This window comes from Panthera leo, chromosome C1 (assembly GCF_018350215.1).
Source record: "Panthera leo isolate Ple1 chromosome C1, P.leo_Ple1_pat1.1, whole genome shotgun sequence".
Classification (NCBI taxonomy): Eukaryota; Metazoa; Chordata; class Mammalia; order Carnivora; family Felidae; genus Panthera; species Panthera leo.
The window spans coordinates 66,497,716-66,509,543 of NC_056686.1; positions in this window are offsets into that span (position 1 = coordinate 66,497,716).

The window sequence follows — 11,828 nt, forward strand, 5'->3', positions numbered from 1 at the left end:
TATGTTACTCATTAAACTGATATTTTCATATTTGAAAAATTAGGTTAGATCTGGTCTCAATAACATTATCTGAAAACAGAACAGGATAGTATTTTTGTGTGTATGTTTTATTTTTTTTATAAAATTTAAAATTTTAATTCCAGTACAGTTAACATTCAGTGTTATATTAGTTGCAGGTGTACCATTTAGTGATTCAAAATTTTATACATTACTCAGTGGTAATCATGATAAGTGTACTTACACTTAATCTCCTTCACCTATTTCATCCATCCCTCCACCTACCTCCTCTCTGGTAACCATCAGTTTGCTCTCTGTAGTTAAGAGTCTGTTCTTGGCTGGCCTTTATACCTCTCTTTTTCCTTGCTTGTTTCCTGAATTCCACATATGTGTGAAATCACATAGTATGTGTCTTTCTCTAGCTGACTTACTTTACTCAGCATTATACTCCCTAACTCCATCCGCTGCTGCAAATGGCAAGACTTTGTTCTTTTTTGTGGCTGAATAATATTCCATTGTGTGTGTGTGTGTGTGTGTGTATATATATATATATATATATATATATATAGCACATCTTCCTTATCCATTCATCAGCTGATGGGCACTTGGGCTGTTTCCATTATTTGGCTAGTATAGATAATGCTTCAATAAACATCAGAGTGCATGTATACCTTTGAATTAGTATTTTTTGTATTGTTTGGGTAAATATGTTGTAGCGCAATTGCTGGCTCATAGGGTAGCTCTATTTTTAAATTTTTGAGGAAACTCCATGCTGTTTTCCAGAGTGGCTGCACCAGTTGGCATTCCTACTGACAGTGCATGAGGGTCCCTTTTTCTCCACATCTTTGCCAACATCAGTTGTTTCTTGTGTTTATTTTATTTTTTTTATTTTAGCCATTCTAACACACGATGTGATATCTCATTGTGGTTTTGACTTGCACTTCCCTGATGAAGTGATGTTGAGCATCTTTTAATATGTCTGTTGGCCATCTACATGCCTTCCTTAGAGAAATGTCTGTTCATGTCTTCTGCCCATTTTTTAATTGGATTTTTTGTTGTGGGGTTGTTGAGTATTGTATATTCTTTATATATTATTCCATATAATCCTTTATCACATATGCAACTTGCAAATATCTTCTCCTGTTCAGTAGGTTGCTTTTACTTATTTTTAAATAATTAATTAATTAATTTTGAGAGAAAGAGAGAGAGCATGAGCAAGAGAGGGGCAGAGAGAGAGGGAGAGAGAGAATCCCAAGCAGGCTCTGCACTGTCAGCCCAGAACCCTACATGGGGCTCGATCTCACAGACTATGAGATCATGACCTGAGCAAACTAAGAGTAGGACACTCAACCAACTGAGCCACGCAGGCACCCTGGCTGCCTCTATTTTTGTTGATTGTTTCCTTCTCTTTGCAGAAGTTCTTTATTTTGATGTTGTCTCAATAGTTTATAATTGCTTTATTTCCCTTGCCTCAGGAGACATATTTAGAAAAATTTTGCTATGGTCATTGCCTCTTCTAGTATTTTTATGGTTTCAGGTCTCACATTTAGGTCTTTAATCCATTTTGAGTTTATTTTTGTGCACAATGTAAGAAAATGGTCTGGTTTCTTTCTTTTGTGTGTAACTACCCAGTTTTCCCAACACCTTTTGTTGAAGAGACCTTTTCACACTGCATATTCTTTCCTCCTTTGTTGCACATTAATTTACCATGTAGCTGCGGGTTTATTTCTGAGTTTTCTGTTCTGTTCCATTGACCTATGTGTCTATTTTTGTGCCAGTATCATATTGTTTTGATTACCACAGCTTTGTAATATAACTTGAAGTCTGTAATTGTGAGACCTCCAGGTTTGTTTTCATTTTTCAAGATTGCTTTCACCATTTGGGGTCTTTTGTGGTTCCATGGAAATTTTAGAATTGTTTATTAAAGTTCTTCGAAAAATGCTGTTGGTATTTTGATAGGGATTGCATTAAATCTGTAGATTGCTTTGTGTAGTATAGACATTTTAACATTTGCTCTTCCAGTCTGTGAGCATGGAATGTCTTTAAATTTCTTTGTGTTGTCTTCAATTTCTTTTTTTAGAAATAAAACATCAATGTTTTATAGTTTTCAGGGTACAGGTCTTTCACCTGTTTGGTTAAGTTTATTCCTAAGTATTTTATTATTTTTGGCACAATTGAAAGTGGGGTTGTCTTCTTAATTTCACATTCTGATGCTTCATTATTAGTGTATAACAATGTAACAGATTTATGTACATTGATTTTTATCCTATGATTTCATGGAATCCGTTTATCAGTTCTAGTAGATTTTTGGTTCAATCTTTAGGGTTTTTTATACATAGTGTCATGTCATTTGCAAATAGTGAAAGTTTTAATCCTTCCTTACCAATGTGGATGGTTTTTATTTCTTTTTGTTGTCTGAATGCTGTAGCTAGGACTTCTAGTACTATGTTGAATAAAAGTGGTGAAAGTGGACATCCTTGTCTTTTTCCTGATCATAGGGGAAAAGCTCTCAGGTTTCCCCCACTGAGTTTGATGTTTGCTATAGGTTTTTCATATAAGGCCTTTATTATGTTGTGGAATGTTCCCTCTAAACCTACTTTGTTGAAGGCTTTTATCACTAATAGATGTTGTACTTTGTCAAATGCTTTTTCTGCATCTATTGAAATGATCATATGATTCTTATTCTCTTTCTTTTTTGTTTTGTTAATGTGATGTATCATGGTGACTGATTTGTGAATATTGAACCTCCCTTGCCTCTCACTTGATCATTGTGTTTTTTGTTTTTTGTTTTTTGTTTTTTTTTTTAATGTACTGTTGGGTTTGACTTGCTAGTAGTTTGCTGAGGATATTTGCATCTATGTTCAACATAGATATTGGCCTGTAGTTCTCTTTTATTGTGATGTCTTTATCTGGTTTTGGTACCAGGTAATGCTGACATCATAGGATGATTAGAAGTTTTCCTTCCTCTTCTATGTTTTGGAATTGTTTGAGAATAGGTATTAACTCTTCTTTAAATGTTTGGTAGAATTTACCTGTGAAGCTGTCTGGCCCTGGACTTTTGTTTATTGGGAGTTGTTTTGATTACTGCTTCAATTTCATTGCTGATAATCAGTCTGGTCACATTTTTATTACCCACTCTTTATGTTTTAATAGGTTATATGTTTTTTAGGAATTTAGTTTTTCCAGGTTGTCTAATTGGTTAGCATACAGTTTTTCATAATATTCTCTTACAATTATTTATATTTCTGTTGTGTTGTTTGTTATTTCTCCTCTTTCATTTGTGATTTTGTTTGAGGTCTCTCTTGGTTTTTTTGTTTGTTTGTTTTTTGTTTTGTTTTGGTTTGGTTTTGGTTTTGGTTTGTTTTTTGATGAGTCTGGCTAGAGGTTTATCAATTTGATTAATCTTTTCAAACAAGCAGCTCCTGGTTTCATTGATCTGTTCTATTGGGTTTTTTGTTTGGTTGCTTGGTTAGTTGGTTTGGTTTCATTTTGTTTTTTAGTTTCTTTATTAAATTTTTTAAAGAAATGTTTATTTATTTTGAGAGAGAGAGAGAGACAGACAGAGAGTGAGCTGGAGAGGGGTAGAGAGAGAAAGAGAGAGAGAATCCCAAGGAGGCTCTGCACTTTAGTGCAGAGGCAGATGCAGGGCTTGATTCATGAACCCATGCGATCATGACCTGAGCCAAAATTAAAAGTTGGATGCTTAACCAATTCAGCCACCCAGGCACTCCTGTTTTTTAGTTTCTATATTATTTATTTATGCTTTAATCTTTATTATTTCCTACTTGTTTGGGGTTTTATTTGTTGTAATCTTTCTAGCTTCTTTAGGTGTAAGATTAGTTTGTTTATTTGAGATTTTTCTTTCTTCTTGAGGTAGACTTGTATTGCTGTATACTTTCCTCTTAGAACAGCTTTTGCTGCATCCCAAAGATTTTGGACCATTGTATTTCATTTTCATTTCTTTCCATGTAATTCTTTATTTCTTCCTTGATTCCTTGGTTCACCCATTCATTATTTAGTAGATTTTACTTAATCTCCATGTATTTGTACTCTTTCCAGATTTTTTCTTGTGATTAATTTCTAATTTCAGAGCATGTGGTCAGAAAAGATGCATGGTATGGCTTTAATCAATCTGATTTTAATTTGTTGAAACTTGTTTTGTGGCCAAATATGTGACGTATTTTGGAAAATGTTCCATGTACACTCAAAACAAGATATTAAACACTTTAGAAGAAGAAAAAAAAAGTGATGAAGTTAACTCATTACCTTCAAAAATATACATTTAAATGCAACACTACTGCTATTGGGAATTTGTCTCAGTATACCTGGATCTCTATAGTAGAAAAGTCACACTAAATGTGCAGGATACCAAAATTTCATTGAAAAGTTATAACTACCACCAACATAACTGGAAATTGGTCACTGTCCTCTTGTTCTCTCCAGACTAATTTCTTTTTATATCTAATATGTGCCTCAGTTCTCTAACATTTACCCAGTTCTCTATTTCTTGAACTATCTTGTAACTATGAAGTATTTTTTCTGTAGTTACTCAAGACAACTGATTAGAAAAGCATTAAAATATCCCTTTGGTGCACCTGAATATTAGCATATAAATTTACATAAAGATAAAAAAATGTTTTTCCCTTTACGACTTTTACCCTGAACTCGCAACATCTCACAGTTTGTATATGAAATGAAATACTCAGAAAGTTAGATTCGACTTTCTTTCTTTCTTTTATTTCTTTGTTGTGTTTCTTTTGTCCTGACTTGTCCCAGTATCTATTTTTTACCTATTCCATTCCTAAATATGAAAAAAGCAATCTCATGAGGGAGAAAAGTAAACTTTAAAAATAAGTAGATAAATCTTCTATCTCTATAGACACAGACCTCTTAATCTAAATCATGGGTATAAAATTTTCTTCCAATGTGTGAAAAACTCAAAGGTTACCAATTGACTATCTATTCTTAATATTTGGGAAAGTTATATACTCCGTCAAATGATTTCATTGTTTATCATTCAAGCTATTCTCGTTAGCATGCATACTAAAATATTTAGTTTACTGACTACTGTTTGTGCTCATAGTATAAATTTATTAAGATAGCATATTTCCTCTTCAGAATCACTAATCAGACAGGTAGCAAATACTACACTCACATGCACACACACACACACACACACACACACCAAGTTACAAAGACTACTGGAATTCCTTTGGAATTTTATTTCCTTGTTTCAAGCTCATATTAAGCCATGAATTCATGTCTATTAGAGATTCTGCATTGTTTCGTGAGTTGGCCTTAATATATGTCAGTAAATTGTGATGGTTTACTACAATTCTCTAGGCCAATATTAGAGATCTCATGGTACGTAAAGAAATAATGTAACACCAGTGTCATGCCATACACTTAATAAAGTAGCTCCTGATAGCATTATTAATGATTTAAACATTCTTAGAGGGTTTTGTCTCTTCGAACAAATTTTTTATAATGTTTAATGCTGTTCCTATCCTGTGACGAAGCAGATAATCATGGCTATTTTTATTCAGCAAGTCACTTCTTGAATTGTTCGGTGTTGCCATGGGTATAAAAAACATCATGTAAAACACAATTCTATTCAATAAACATTTGTGCTTTTTTTCCCCTAAGAAAAACTGATTTGTAGGAAAAAAGGCAGTTAAACTAAGAAAGCTTTCAGTGGAGTGCTAGTTCCAAAATCACTATTTAGCTGTTTTACATACCCCTCTCATATTCTGGTACAAATAGTAGCTCCATTAGTGAACTTATCATTGTTCTTGCTAAAATTTCCCCTAAAAGTGATATAATCATAAGCATTTCAAAGTACTTTAGGTGGCAATCTCATGAATTTAATTCATTATCTCTAAATATCCACATAATTTTCTTATTTTGAAATCAATGCCTTTGTTGATTATGGTTATCTTTGTGTTTGCACATGTTGCCTGTGGCCAAAAGAAAATAATAAAGGATGAGCTTCACAAACAATACTCTGTACACTGAATATACAATCAACTACCCTTAAATTAGCAATTGAAGCCACAAGTTTGGCTTAGAAATGTAGCAAGGTCTGGCTTTTTCGCTAACTGTGAAAAACATCAAACCTAAGAGATTAAATTATTATTATTATTATTTAAATTTTTTTTAATGTTTATTTATTTTTGAGACAGAGAGAGAGCATGAACGGGGGAGTGTCAGAGAGAGAGGGAGACACAGAATCTGAAACAGGCTCCAGGCTCTGAGCCGTCAGCACAGAGCCCGACGCGGGGCTCGAACTCACGGACCGTGAGATCATGACCTGAGCTGAAGTCGGACGCTTAACCGACTAAGCCACCCAGGCGCCCCTAAATTATTATTTTTTAAATCTGAAAACATAGTCACATCACCTTTGAAGCCAATATTTATTTATTTATTTATTTTTTTATTTTTTTTTTTTTTAATATATGAAATTTACTGTCAAATTGGTTTCCATACAACACCCAGTGCTCATCCCAAAAGGTGCCCTCCTCAATACCCATCACCCACCCTGTCCTCCCTCCCACCCTGCCCTCCCTCCCACCCCCCATCAACCCTCAGTTTGTTCTCAGTTTTTAACAGTCTCTAATGCTTTGAAGCCAATATTTAGATTCAATTCATTCTATATTAACAAATAATTACCATGTGCCCACAACATGTCTGGGGTAAATAAAAAATAGGCAATTCCTTTTTCTTATAAAGCTTACATACAATCATGGAGATAATTACATAATTATGTGTATGGTTATAGATTATGCTAATTCTATGATAAAAAACTATACAGCATCAATTGACCTGTAATATATTGTTGGTAAGAATGTAAAATCATGCAACAATTTTGGAAAACAGCCTAGTAGTTTCTTATAATGTAAAAGATACTTATAACATATAACTCATCAATTGTAATTTTCTCAAGAAAAATGAAAACCTATGCCCATGTGGAGATTTATACATGAATATTTCTAGCAATTTTATTAATAATATACAAAAACTAGAAGCAACATAAGTGTTCCTCAGTTGGTAAATGAACAAATAAATTGTGGCATATCAGTAAAATGGGACACTTCTCAGCATTAGTAAGGAACAAATCATTGACACAAGCAGTAACATGGATGAATTGTAGAAAATGTTAAAGAAGCCAGGCACAAAATAGGAAATATTTATATGAAATTCTAGAAGGGAAACTTCTAATCTATAGTGCCGTAAAGCAAACTTGTGGTTTCCAGGGCAGAGGTAGTAGCTCTCATTAAAAAGAGGAACAGAGAGAAGTAAAGATAAACTTGAGTACAATGCCTGGTATGTTGCTGAATAGTGCCCCTCCAAAATTCATGACTATCTGGAACCTTGAAATGTAGCCTTATTTAGAAATAGTGACTTGAGAGGCATCTGGGTGGTTCAGTCCATTAAGCATCTGACTTGGGCTCAGGTCATGATCTTAGGGTTCATGAATTTGAGCCCCACATTGGGCCCTGTGCTGATAGCTCAGAGCCTAGAGCCTGCTTCGGATTCTGTGTCTCCCTCTCTCTTTGCCCCTCCCCCCCCATCTCTTTCTCTCTGTGTCAAATATAAATAAATAAACATTAAAAAAAGATATAGTGACTTGGGGTGTCTGGGTGGCTCAGTGGCTGAGCATCCAACTTTGGCTCATGTCACAATCTCAAGGTTCATGGGTTCGAGCCCCATGTCAGGCTTTACACTGACAGCAGCAAGACTGATTTGGATTCTCTGTCTCTGTCCCTCTTTCACCCTCCCCTGCTCATGCTCTTTCTCTCTCAAAAATAAATAAACATTTTAAAAAATTAAAGAAATAGTGTCTTTTCAGATGTAATTAGTTAAGATGAGTCATACCAGATTAGGATGGGCCATGAACCTTATAACTGCTGTTCACGTAAGACAGTCATGTGAAAAGACAGAGAGAAGGCTATGTGATAACAGAGTTAGACAGAGATAAAAGTGATGGTCCTACCAGCCAAGGAATGCTAAGGATTGCCACCAACAGAAACTGGAGAGACTAGGAGCAGATTCCCCCTTGGAGCTTTCAGATGAAAGCAACCTGAGCTTTCAGATGAAAGCAACACGACTGACACAATTTTGAACTTCTGGCCTCCTGAATTGAGAAAGAATAAATTTCTGATGTTTTCTTTTTTTTTTTATTTTTTTTTTTTATTTTTTATTTTATTTTTTATTTTTTTTTATTTTTTAATATATGAAATTTACTGTCAAATTGGTTTCCATACAACACCCAGTGCTCATCCCAAAAGGTGCCCTCCTCAATACCCATCACCCACCCTGCCCTCCCTCCCACCCCCCATCAACCCTCAGTTTGTTCTCAGTTTTTAACAGTCTCTTATGCTTTGGCTCTCTCCCACTCTAGCCTCTTTTTTTTTTTTTTTTTTTTTTTTTTTTTTCCTTCCCCTCCCCCATGGGTTTCTGTTATGTTTCTCAGGATCCACATAAGAGTGAAACCATATGGTATCTGTCTTTCTCTGTATGGCTTATTTCACTTAGCATCACACTCTCCAGTTCCATCCATGTTGCTACAAAAGGCCATATTTCATTTTTTCTCATTGCCACGTAGTATTCCATTGTGTATATAAACCACAATTTCTTTATCCATTCATCAGTTGATGGACATTTAGGCTCTTTCCATAATTTGGCTATTGTTGAGAGTGCCGCTATAAACATTGGGGTACAGGTGCCCCTATGCATCAGTACTCCTGTATCCCTTGGGTAAATTCCTAGCAGTGCTATTGCTGGGTCATAGGGTAGGTCTATTTTTAATTTTCTGAGGAACCTCCACACTGCTTTCCAGAGCGGCTGCACCAATTTGCATTCCCACCAACAGTGCAAGAGGGTTCCTGTTTCTCCACATCCTCTCCAGCATCTATAGTCTCCTGATTTCTTCATTTTGGCCACTCTGACTGGCGTGAGGTGGTATCTGAGTGTGGTTTTGATTTGTATTTCCCTGATAAGGAGCGACGTTGAACATCTTTTCATGTGCCTGTTGGCCATCCGGATGTCTTCTTTAGAGAAGTGTCTATTCATGTTTTCTGCCCATTTCTTCACTGGGTTATTTGTTTTTCGGGTGTGGAGTTTGATGAGCTCTTTATAGATTTTGGATACTAGCCCCTTGTCCGATGTGTCATTTGCAAATATCTTTTCCCATTCCGTTGGTTGCCTTTTAGTTTTGTTGGTTGTTTCCTTTGCTGTGCAGAAGCTTTTTATCTTCATAAGGTCCCAGTAATTCACTTTTGCTTTTAATTCCCTTGCCTTTGGGGATGTGCCGAGTAAGAGATTGCTACGGCTGAGGTCAGAGAGGTCTTTTCCTGCTTTCTCCTCTAAGGTTTTGATGGTTTCCTGTCTCACATTCAGGTCCTTTATCCATTTTGAGTTTATTTTTGTGAATGGTGTGAGAAAGTGGTCTAGTTTCAACCTTCTGCATGTTGCTGTCCAGTTCTCCCAGCACCATTTGTTAAAGAGACTGTCTTTTTTCCATTGGATGTTCTTTCCTGCTTTGTCAAAGATGAGTTGGCCATACGTTTGTGGGTCTAGTTCTGGGGTTTCTATTCTATTCCATTGGTCTATGTGTCTGTTTTTATGCCAATACCATGCTGTCTTGATGATGACAGCTTTGTAGTAGAGGCTAAAGTCTGGGATTGTGATGCCTCCTGCTTTGGTCTTCTTCTTCAAAATTACTTTGGCTATTCGGGGCCTTTTGTGGTTCCATATGAATTTTAGGATTGCTTGTTCTAGTTTCGAGAAGAATGCTGGTGCAATTTTGATTGGGATTGCATTGAATGTGTAGATAGCTTTGGGTAGTATTGACATTTTGACAATATTTATTCTTCCAATCCATGAGCAGGGAATGTCTTTCCATTTCTTTATATCTTCTTCAATTACCTGCATAAGCTTTCTATAGTTTTCAGCATACAGATCTTTTACATCTTTGGTTAGATTTATTCCTAGGTATTTTATGCTTCTTGGTGCAATTGGGAATGGGATCAGTTTCTTCATTTGTCTTTCTGTTGCTTCATTGTTAGTGTATAAGAATGCAACTGATTTCTGCACATTGATTTTGTATCCTGCAACTTTGCTGAATTCATGTATCAGTTCTAGCAGACTTTTGGTGGAGTCTATCGGATTTTCCATGTATAATATCATGTCATCTGCAAAAAGCGAAAGCTTGACTTCATCTTTGCCAATTTTGATGCCTTTGATTTTAAATTTCTGATGTTTTCAAACACTGGTTTTGGTAACTTGTTACAGTAGTCTTAGCAAACTAATACATCATTTTCTAACATGAATATTCTAACATGAATTTTCTAACATGAAACCCATAACCAGGAAGATAATATAAGGGAAGAATAATGGCACTTACAATAAAATAAAAAGTTTAATTTTAATTAAATATAATAAATGTAATTAAGAATTAGCCCTGCTTGGGGCGCTTGGGTGGCTCAGTCAGTTAAGCGTCCGACTTTGGCTCAGGTCATGATCTCACGGTTCATGGTTTCAAGCCCCGCATCCAGCTCTGTGCTGACAGCTCAGAGCCTGGAGCCTGCTTCAGATTCTGTGTCTCCCTCTCTCTCTGCCCCCCCCCCCATCTCTCTTTCTCTCTCTCTCTCTCTCAAAATAAATAAACATTAAAAAAAAAAAAAAAAGAATTAGCCCTGCTTAGATATGTCCAATACATATTTGAGTAAAATAAAGAGAAAAATCTACAATCTTTGAGTCATCTGAAGGTTATAATCTGTTTTTTTGTTAGAAAAGCACAGTTGGAAACAGGAGATAATTCTCTTGAAATTAATGTATCCATACACTGTGATAGTAATAAAATAACAAATTAAGTTTTTGTATATTTTGGGGAAATGAAAAAAATAGGACTGAGGCCTACTTAGACAAAAATATATACATGTAGACAAGAAAATCTTGAAAACTAGGATTAATTATTAGGAAAGACTAGCACCCCCATATATTAAAATGTATTGTGAATCTTATAAATTTCAAATCAGTGAATATGAAATTGAGATGGAGTAAGGGGCTATAAATAGAACAAAATGCAGTTAATTTATGATAAAAAGGGTATTTCTAATTAATGAAAATAATTCAGTAGATTTTTTTAAAAAAGATAACCCAATTTGGGGGAAAATTAAACTGAGTTGCCCATGTTATTCCTAATATCAACACACATATTGGTTGATGTGATAATTATTTTCCCATAAGGATGAACATCTTTTCATTCAGTAATGTATCCTAAGCACACAGAAGAGTATCTGCCACATAAAGACAATGAATAAGTATATGTTTCATAAAAATGAAATGTATAGAAGAAAAAATAGAAGTTATGTAACATACTCTATACAGAAGATAAAAATTTTAAATATTGGAATAAGAAGAACAGGGAAACAAATCCTCACAACTAACCAAGAAAAATGTTGAGCTAATATCTTTTTTTAAATTTTTTTAAATGTTTTTATTTATTTTTCAAGGAAAGAGAGACAGAGCATGAGTGGGGGAGGAGCAGAGAGAGAGAGGGAAACATAGAATTTGAAGCAGGTTCCAGGCTCTAAGCTGTTAGCACAGAGCGTGATGCGGGGCTCGAACTCACGAACTCTGAGATCATGACCTGAGCCGAAGTTGGATGCTTAACCCACTGAGCCACCCAGGCCACCCAACAAAGAGCTAATATCTTTAGTTTACAATGGATTCAAGAAAAGTAGCCTGCTAAAGTAACAGACATGTTGAATGAAAACAAATGAGAGATACTCAGTCTGCATTAGAAAGTATTTCCGTCTCACTTAAAA